We start from the raw sequence: 8,455 nt of genomic DNA, 5'->3' as shown, positions 1-8,455 counted from the left end.
GACACAAGCGTTAATTTTAAAATTATGGGCACAAAGGAGGTTAACCATATGTTAAACTATTTTCGTTTTCATACAGAGTAAATCAATATGTGATATATTACTGTAAGAATTTATCATATGCTTTGTTGTTAGTTAGTTCCAGCACTTTAATAATAATGCAAAATGCACAGCCATATACAATCCTATATTCAAACTCAAACAACTTCTCTGTACATTTTAATTAACAGGTATGTTTTTTTTTAATGTCGCAACAATTAAAAGTATGGTGTCAGCTGAAAACGTGTTCGCTCACAAGATAATTTCTACTCAGTACTCGCCATAAAAATGCAACACCAAGAAGGAGGCTGGGTAGCTGCGCCAAAGTTCCCAGGCCGATACCTAATAGTAAGTGCAGAATACTCTTAAACGTCCGCCGTATTCGCTGTGCGACAACGTGGTGACAGCGGAGGCGTTGTGCAGCCATCGACTAAACATATTTATCCTTCCCTGCTCTAGACATTCTGCAAATTTGGATTTTCGTGGGTGCATCCTTCTTAGTGCAACATTTTAAGCAACGAGCGGATTAACAGTCTCATACATTGCTTAAAGAAAGAGCAATGATTCTCAGAATTACTCGGAAGATATTATATATATATATATATACAATAATTTAAAACTGTTATTTCAAACTTTGCAATTCAGAGCACGAAAAGAACTATAGCTAAAGGAACACTGATTTTAGCCAGATAGTAACTAGTAAACTCAATCACACTCAGTACCATTAGTTCATGGTGTTATCCGTAAGTCAGAGATCATGGTATCTCATTTCGTGTAGACTTTTGCATTTGTTTAATGCTAAAAATGTATTTTATCGCTACTTGAACCCAGTACCATATATATATACCGACAGGACGTACCTTAGTCACAAGGTGACATGAGTGAAACACTAAACTATTCGATTGACACCTGCGGCCTTGTCAACACTAGAGAAAGTTACAAAGTGATTAAGTAAATACGGAACATAGTTCATACAAAGTATAGCGATGTATGAAGTCTCCGTTTCATACGACTTGGATAAAGGATACATCTGAAATTGCAACAAAAAATATATGATTTCTCTGGATAATTTGGATTAGTCCAGAATTCGAACACATATACGTTGGTAAGTCGAACTTTTTTTTTTTTTTTTTTTTTTACTTCTTTCTTCGGATTCCCAATAAAGTTGACTACTGAAAAGCTGAGTTACAGATTCTGTATTAAAACAACACCTTTGCTAGACATGTTCAGTATACACATTGTCTTACATACAGAACAATACATTAGTTATTAATGCATGTCTGAAATAATAGTGCTTCGTATAGAATTTTACTTCATTCAAACGTAATAGCACGAAGATAAAAAAATATTGCGAAAGATAATGTTCTTATTACAGAGAAAAAGAGTTGAAATGACTTAACAGTAACAAACATTTTCTTTAAACAGAGACAATATTTTATTCTAATTTATGGAAGAAAGAAATAATTTGTAGTACAGTATCTTTATTAGGGTTATATGTTCGTACAAAAGAATGTAAGTACAATTGGGTCTGTCTTCAGAAAGGACGTATTTTTAGCCACAACCTACACTGCTTCTTTTCACTGTCTTTCAAGCAGAATCCTGGTTTGATGCACGAAATACCTGAAACAAAAATCAGAAAACACTTAAAATGTTACATTCGGTGTGCTCAACTTGGTTGTACTTAACAATACAAAGTATCTTAACATTTTTGAGATTAAATGGACAAAATCTGTTCGGTCAGGTATGGACTTTTAGGTTGCACATAGAAAAATTACGAAGTGTTTATTGATGCTGAATAACAACTCAAAATGTATTACTATTCAAAAGTAAGTGGGTACCCCAATGGTGTTCGGGGTACCATGGGGTATCTAATGTCTGTATTTTTTTAGATATATGGAAATGTATGTCTCTAAAATGTAAGGAACTGACATCTGTTTACCGAAAACCTCAACTCGGTAAGCCTTATGGATATTGAGATATGGGAAAATAAAGAGCGACACCATAGAAGTGTGGGGTTTGAGTACTAGATGGTGCAGTTTCGGAAATGTAATTACGAGGGCTTACAACAACCTCAAAAGTAATTTCAATTAAATACACTACACACACGCCCTGATGGGGCTTTTCGGGTACCATGATATTCGCAGAACTCTCATTTCTAAATATTCTAAAATATGTCTTAATAACGTTTTAAAGAACGTTAGAGGTGTGTGTTTGCCGAAACTGCAAGTCGGTACGCCTAACAGTTACCGAAATATGGTGAAATAAAAAGCGACACCATAGGTACGTGGAGCTTGCATATTAGACAGTACAATTTAGAAAATTAATTAAAATATGACTATCAAGATATTGTCAAATAAAGGGAGGATCCATACAGTTATGGGATTTTCGTGTTAGGTGGTAAAGTTTCCGAAACCGGTCATGGAAAGTTAATAAGCATCAGTAGCAATTTCATCTTAAAGTAATTAGGTACTTCCATGGAGTTTAAGAACATCATGGGGTCTACCAAGGTTAAATTTTAAAAGCTTTGGAAAATATATTTTGACATTTGTAAAGAGTATTAGAAATATGTATTTACCTAAAATTTCCAGCTAGTACATCTAGCAGCTAGAGAGACACCATACAATAAAAGCGTATTAGATCTTGAAATTTCAGAAAACAATTATTGATCCTAACAAAAGTTAAATAAGATGGTACTTCTATGTGTTAAGTGACTACCTCAGACTTGTCAGTACAATTTCGATCGAAAGATTAATTCAGCTCTAAATTTTCTTTGGACAATTCCAAGCGTTCATCGGGCTCTGAAATAAGTGAACATTTTTTGTCAATATCTAATATAGCAAGCGAGATATAAGAAATTATTTTATGACGTCGTAAAAATAGAGACCCACATGGATTTGTACTTTTGAGTCTTTGCTGTAAGAAGAAATTTCAGAAAACAACCGTATATACCTTAATAGAAAATTAAATGGGCGGGAGCACGGTGGCTTAGTGGTAGAGTGCTTACCTCTGGTGTATTGGGTTCGTGGTTCGATCCGCGGCCGTCAGTTTGTAGTGGACATCGTATTCGTGGGTTTTCTAGGGGTACTACCTCTCCTCCCACCTTTGCATTCCATCAATTCTGTCAACAACATTCACTTGCTTTAATCGTAATCTCCCTGAGACTAAAATGCATAATCGTGGGTCGCTACACTGAAATATTTCCTTTTATTTAATTTTAAAATGAAATAGGGAGTTAAGTATGATCGTATCTCTATGGGATAAGTGAAAACTCCAATAGTTTCTGCAAAAGAAGACTAGTTAAAAACCCTACCACTAAGCTACTGTATCCCCGTCCATTGAATTGTCTATTAAGGTATATACAGTAGTTTCCTGAATTTTTTTCTTATGGGAAAGACCCAAAAGTACAAATCCATAAAGATCTATTTTTACGTCATAAAATATATAATTCCTTATATCTTCTCGACTATCTTAGATATTGACAGCGACTTTTCATTCTTTTGCACAGCTCGATGAACCCTTGGAATTGCCTGAAGAAAACCTAGGACTGAACTAAATTTTCGATCGAAATTGTACTAAGGTACTCATTTAACCCATAGAGGAAGTACCCATCTGATTTAATTTTGTTGCGACCAATAATTGTTTCCGAAATTTCAAGATCTCATACGCTTTTATTTCAGTGTTTCTCCAGATGTTAGATGTACTAGCTGGAAGTTTTGGGTAAACACATATTTCAAATATTGTTTACAAATGTCAGATTATATTTTCAAAAGCTTTTAAAATTTAATTTTGGTAGACTCCATGATGTTCTAACACCCCCTGAAGATATCTAATTACTTTAAGATGAAATTGCTACTGGTGTTTATTAACTTTCTATGACCGATTTCGGAAATTTTAGTATCTAACACTAAAACCCCTTAACTGTGTTGGTCCTCCCTTTATTTGACAACATCTTGATAGCCGTTAGTCATATTTTAATTCAATTTCCGAATTCTAGCGTCAAGTATGCAAGTCCCACATACCTATAGTATCGCTCTTTATTTTCCCATATCTCGGTATCCATAAGGCTTACCGAGTTGCAGTTTTCAGTTAAAAAAAAAAAAAAAAAAAAAATCAGTTGTTTACATTTTAGAGACATGTATTTCCAAATATCTAAAATGCAGAAATTAGGTACCGCATTGGAACCCCATTGGAGTACTCACTTACTTTTGCATAGCAGGGTAAAAACGCCAATGGTTCTCACTTTAAGGTTGAAAACATACTATTTTGTCTCTTCTCTGAGCATCGTGAATCTGTCGGAGCTGTACCATAGTTGGAAGGACTCACTGATCCTTCCTATAATGACCATATAGTCAGAATTCAAAAAGGAGTAGCCGTTGAAGGAAAAACAATATTTTAAAATCCTTGCACCAGTAGTCGTCACCTTAAAATCAAAATGTTCCAGTAGTAGTCAGGATTTTCTACCAGTATTCGTCACTCAAATAACTTGATATAATTTATTCAAAAACGCACTGTGTATCAGTTTAGGGTTAAGAATACAATATAAAGTAGTAAGCTTAATAACTTTGCATCACTTTTAGCACTCAAGAAAGAAAATAGAAACGTTTTTACATACTTTTTAAAGCAATTTCAGAAAGAAAAATGTTAACTGAATTCAAAAGTTAACTGTATATCACTTTCACGTTAAGAGTACAATATTAAATACTATGTTTAATAACTATACATCACTTTAAACACTCAAGAATGAAAATAAACGTTTGTACATTCATTTTAAAAACAATCTGAGAAATAAAATAAGTTAACTGAATTCAAAATTTAATTATACATCACCTTAAGCTTAAGAATACACTATAAAATACTGAGATTAATAAAAAATGAAATCTTTAACGTCCCACGGTTATGCTGGTTAGGCTAAAGGAGACGGTGATAATGAGAAATGACTGAAATGGTGGAATAAAGAAAGTGGCAGGAAATGGGAGAACCCCGAGAAAACCCACGAGCACGGTGTTTGTCCACCACAAAGTCCACACGGCGCGAGCTGGGATCGAACCAGGGACCCCCTGCACCGGAGGTGAACGCTCTACCACTGAGCCACCGAAGAGTAGACGACTGAAGGCGCAAGTAGCATACAAATTTATGATGCTGAAGGCGTTATTTTTCACAGCTATGGAGGAAAGAGATAGAAACAAAAAAAATAACAGGAAATCTTTGTTTTACGTCCTACGAATATGCTATGTAGGTTGACGGTCAGAATTGAGTAATGAAAATTGATGATCTTGGAATACGATTTGGCCGAATAACGAGGGAGAAAATAATCATTGATTAAATATTAAATTGAAAAGAATTAAGAACCTGACGCTTAAATACTTATCTATCCGGCACCCATCTTCATCCCCATAAAATATCATGAAGTGCTTGATTGATTCTAAACCCAATAATAGTAATAGTAATTTAACAAGAAACACAGAATATATAATTTACGCACCTTGAAATGTAGAAATTAATGATTGTAATCCCCAGCTTTCCAATAGACCTTTGATTTCTTCAAATGAAGATTCGGATATCTTGTTTCTTCTCAAGCAATAATGGGTTACAATAATCAGTTGCAGTCCAAAGCCAAGTCACTAAGTGAAGCATGAATATAAAAGAATTCATTAGTTAGATGCATACAAAATCCTACGCATGTAAATCCGAATCTACTTATATTAAATTGTAAATTTAAACAAACTAAATTTTACTACAGTTATAGTGACATAAAACATACATTAAATAAGGTATACAGGGTGTCTCAAAAGTCCCCTGACATAGGGTAACTCTGTTATTATCAGAGTTACAACAAAATGTAGGAGAGGAAAGCATCTCCAAATATGATGTTTTCAATCTAAAGTGAAGGAATTTTTAAAATCGGATGACTCGTTTGCGCTGTACACTCTTTATGCGCCTAATGTGAAATGAAAATGCAACGCCATTTACCTGGACCTACAACATAAGTGAATGAAGTTACTTTCTTTTGCGCTAACATTTCGATGGCCAGCCCCCGTTTCAAACAGGAACTTCATTCACTTATGTTGTGGGTCCAGGTAAATGACAACGTTGCATTTTCATTTAAATTTGGGTGCATAAAGAGTATACAGCACAAATATCTCGTCCGATTTTTTTTGAAAAAAAAAAAAAAAAGTGTTCACTTTAGATTGAAAACGTCATATTTCGATATGATTTTTCCTCTTACATTTTGCTGTAACTCTGATAATAACAGAGTTACCCTATGTCAGGGAACTTTTGAGACATACTGTATACATCATAAGAAGTTCCTTTCTAAATTCTACACGGATGTGGTTTCATTGAATGTGAGGTGGGTGATACACATTAGGCCTTTTGGGAGTACATCACACGGACGACCGTAATTTTGTGTTCAAAATTTTTATTATGAACTGGTGGGATATGTGATACATATGGCCACGGGCTAGAATTTTCTCAGTATGTCAAAAATGCAATCAGATTTCATGCATCTTAATTTGGTGAAAAGCTATTGCCAATTGAACGTTACATTTACCTCTTTCTTGCAGATGTTAAACCATGCCGTTAGCACGTGAGGAATGGATCGAAATAATAAAACTGTGGGACTGGAGGAGTATATGTGCAGTGGTTGCCGATTGCAGAGTCATCCACAATGTGACTCTGTGTCACATGTTTCAGTGCTACAGTAATTAACTAAATTTGAGAAGACGAGCACATTCGTGAACATACATCGTAACGGTTCAAACTCGCGGGCCCTTTTTCCTTCCCCATTTTGAACCGGTACATGAAAATGCCATTTTCTCTATGTTTGCCTGCGCCGATTTTGAAAATTCCTTCACTAATCGATTTCTCTCGACGAGTACTACAAGAATCAGTTAAAATTGCACGGGCCCTTTTTTCTTCCCCATTTTGAACCGGTACATGAAAATGCGTTTTTCTTCATGCTTGCCTGCGCCGATTTTGAAAATTTCTTCACTAGTCGATTTCTCTCGTTGAGTACTACAAGAATCAGTTAAAATTTCGCGGCCCTTTTTCTTCCCCATTTTGATCCGGTACATGAAAATGGGTTTTTCTTCATGCTTGCCTGCGCCGATTTTGAAAATTCCCTCACTAGTCGATTTCTCTCGTTGAGTACTACAAGAATCAGTTAAAATCTCGCGGGCCCTTTTTCCTTCCCCATTTTGAACAGGTACATGAAAATATGATTTTCTCCATATTTGCCTGCGCCGATTTTGAAAATTCTTTCAGTAATCGATTTCTGTCGTCGAGTACTACAAGAATCAGTTAAAATCTCGCGGGCCCTTTTTTCTTTCCCAACCCAATATTTTTATATATTTTGAATGTATTCAAGTATGGAACAAAAGTGTTTAATTAATTCCCTTAGTAGGCTTCTCAACTTAATATTTTTCAACTTAAATTTTATTTGTTTTGATTATTTATTTTCTTGTGACTCAATATTTAATTGCAATCGTTCATTGGGGAGAAGGGTGGCCATTCTCAAATATATAAATATAGTATTCTTAAAATTTATGTCTTCTCGTATTATTAGTTTCTTCCACTAGACCTGGAAATTGCAAAATTAATACCTGGAAAACCTGGAAAATTCAGGGAAATTGAGTTCCATATTTATGTATGAACCCTGCTATTTACAATTTTTTTCGAATAGGGAGAATTGTACAAAAGGGTGTTTTGGGAATGGTATAACAGTAGGTTTCTGGGGGTGTTGTTCGAAATGAAATAAAATCTTTAAGTTTTACGTCCCACTATTATGCTTGCTAGGCTACAGATGACTTGGTGTTGTTCGGTGGGGGTCAATGTTGCCAATTTTGGGAAAAGTCACTAAATCAGGGGAATTCGACCTCAACGATAGCGTAGGGTGACCATAAAATTTTCAGTTAATAACGGGATAGGTTCTGGCTTTTAGATCTACCTTTGTTCTTACCAGTGCCTTGGGGCCGCGGTGGCTCAGTGGTAGAGCGTTCACCTCTGGTGCTTGGGGTTCCGGGTTCAAACCCTGCTCCCGCCAAGTGAACTTTGTGGTGTACAAACACCGTGTGCGTGGGTTTTCTCGGGGTTCTCCCGTTTCCTCCCACTTTCTTCATTCCACCATTTCATTCATCTCTCATCATCACCGTCTCCTTTAGCCTAATCGGCATAACCGTGGGACGTAAAACTCAAAAATTTCATTTCATTTCATTTATCAGTGCCTTGATATCAGAGTTCCCCCTCTCTCTCTCTTTGTTACTGAGCGGGTACTTATGAAAAAGGAAAGACACGTTGAAGTTTGTTCAACACACAACCAACTGCTAAATCTCTGCTGTCTTTCGAGCAGTACTACGAACTATAGAGTATGTTTAATATAGGGAATTTCAGTTCAATTTTTGCCTCTTTGTTGTTATTAATA

The sequence above is a fragment of the Thermobia domestica genome, chromosome 2, assembly GCF_964235325.1.
Source record: "Thermobia domestica chromosome 2, izTheDome1.hap1.1, whole genome shotgun sequence".
NCBI lineage: Eukaryota > Metazoa > Arthropoda > Insecta > Zygentoma > Lepismatidae > Thermobia > Thermobia domestica.
The sequence above is the reverse complement of the archived record's forward strand: the minus strand, read 5'-3'. Positions refer to the sequence as shown.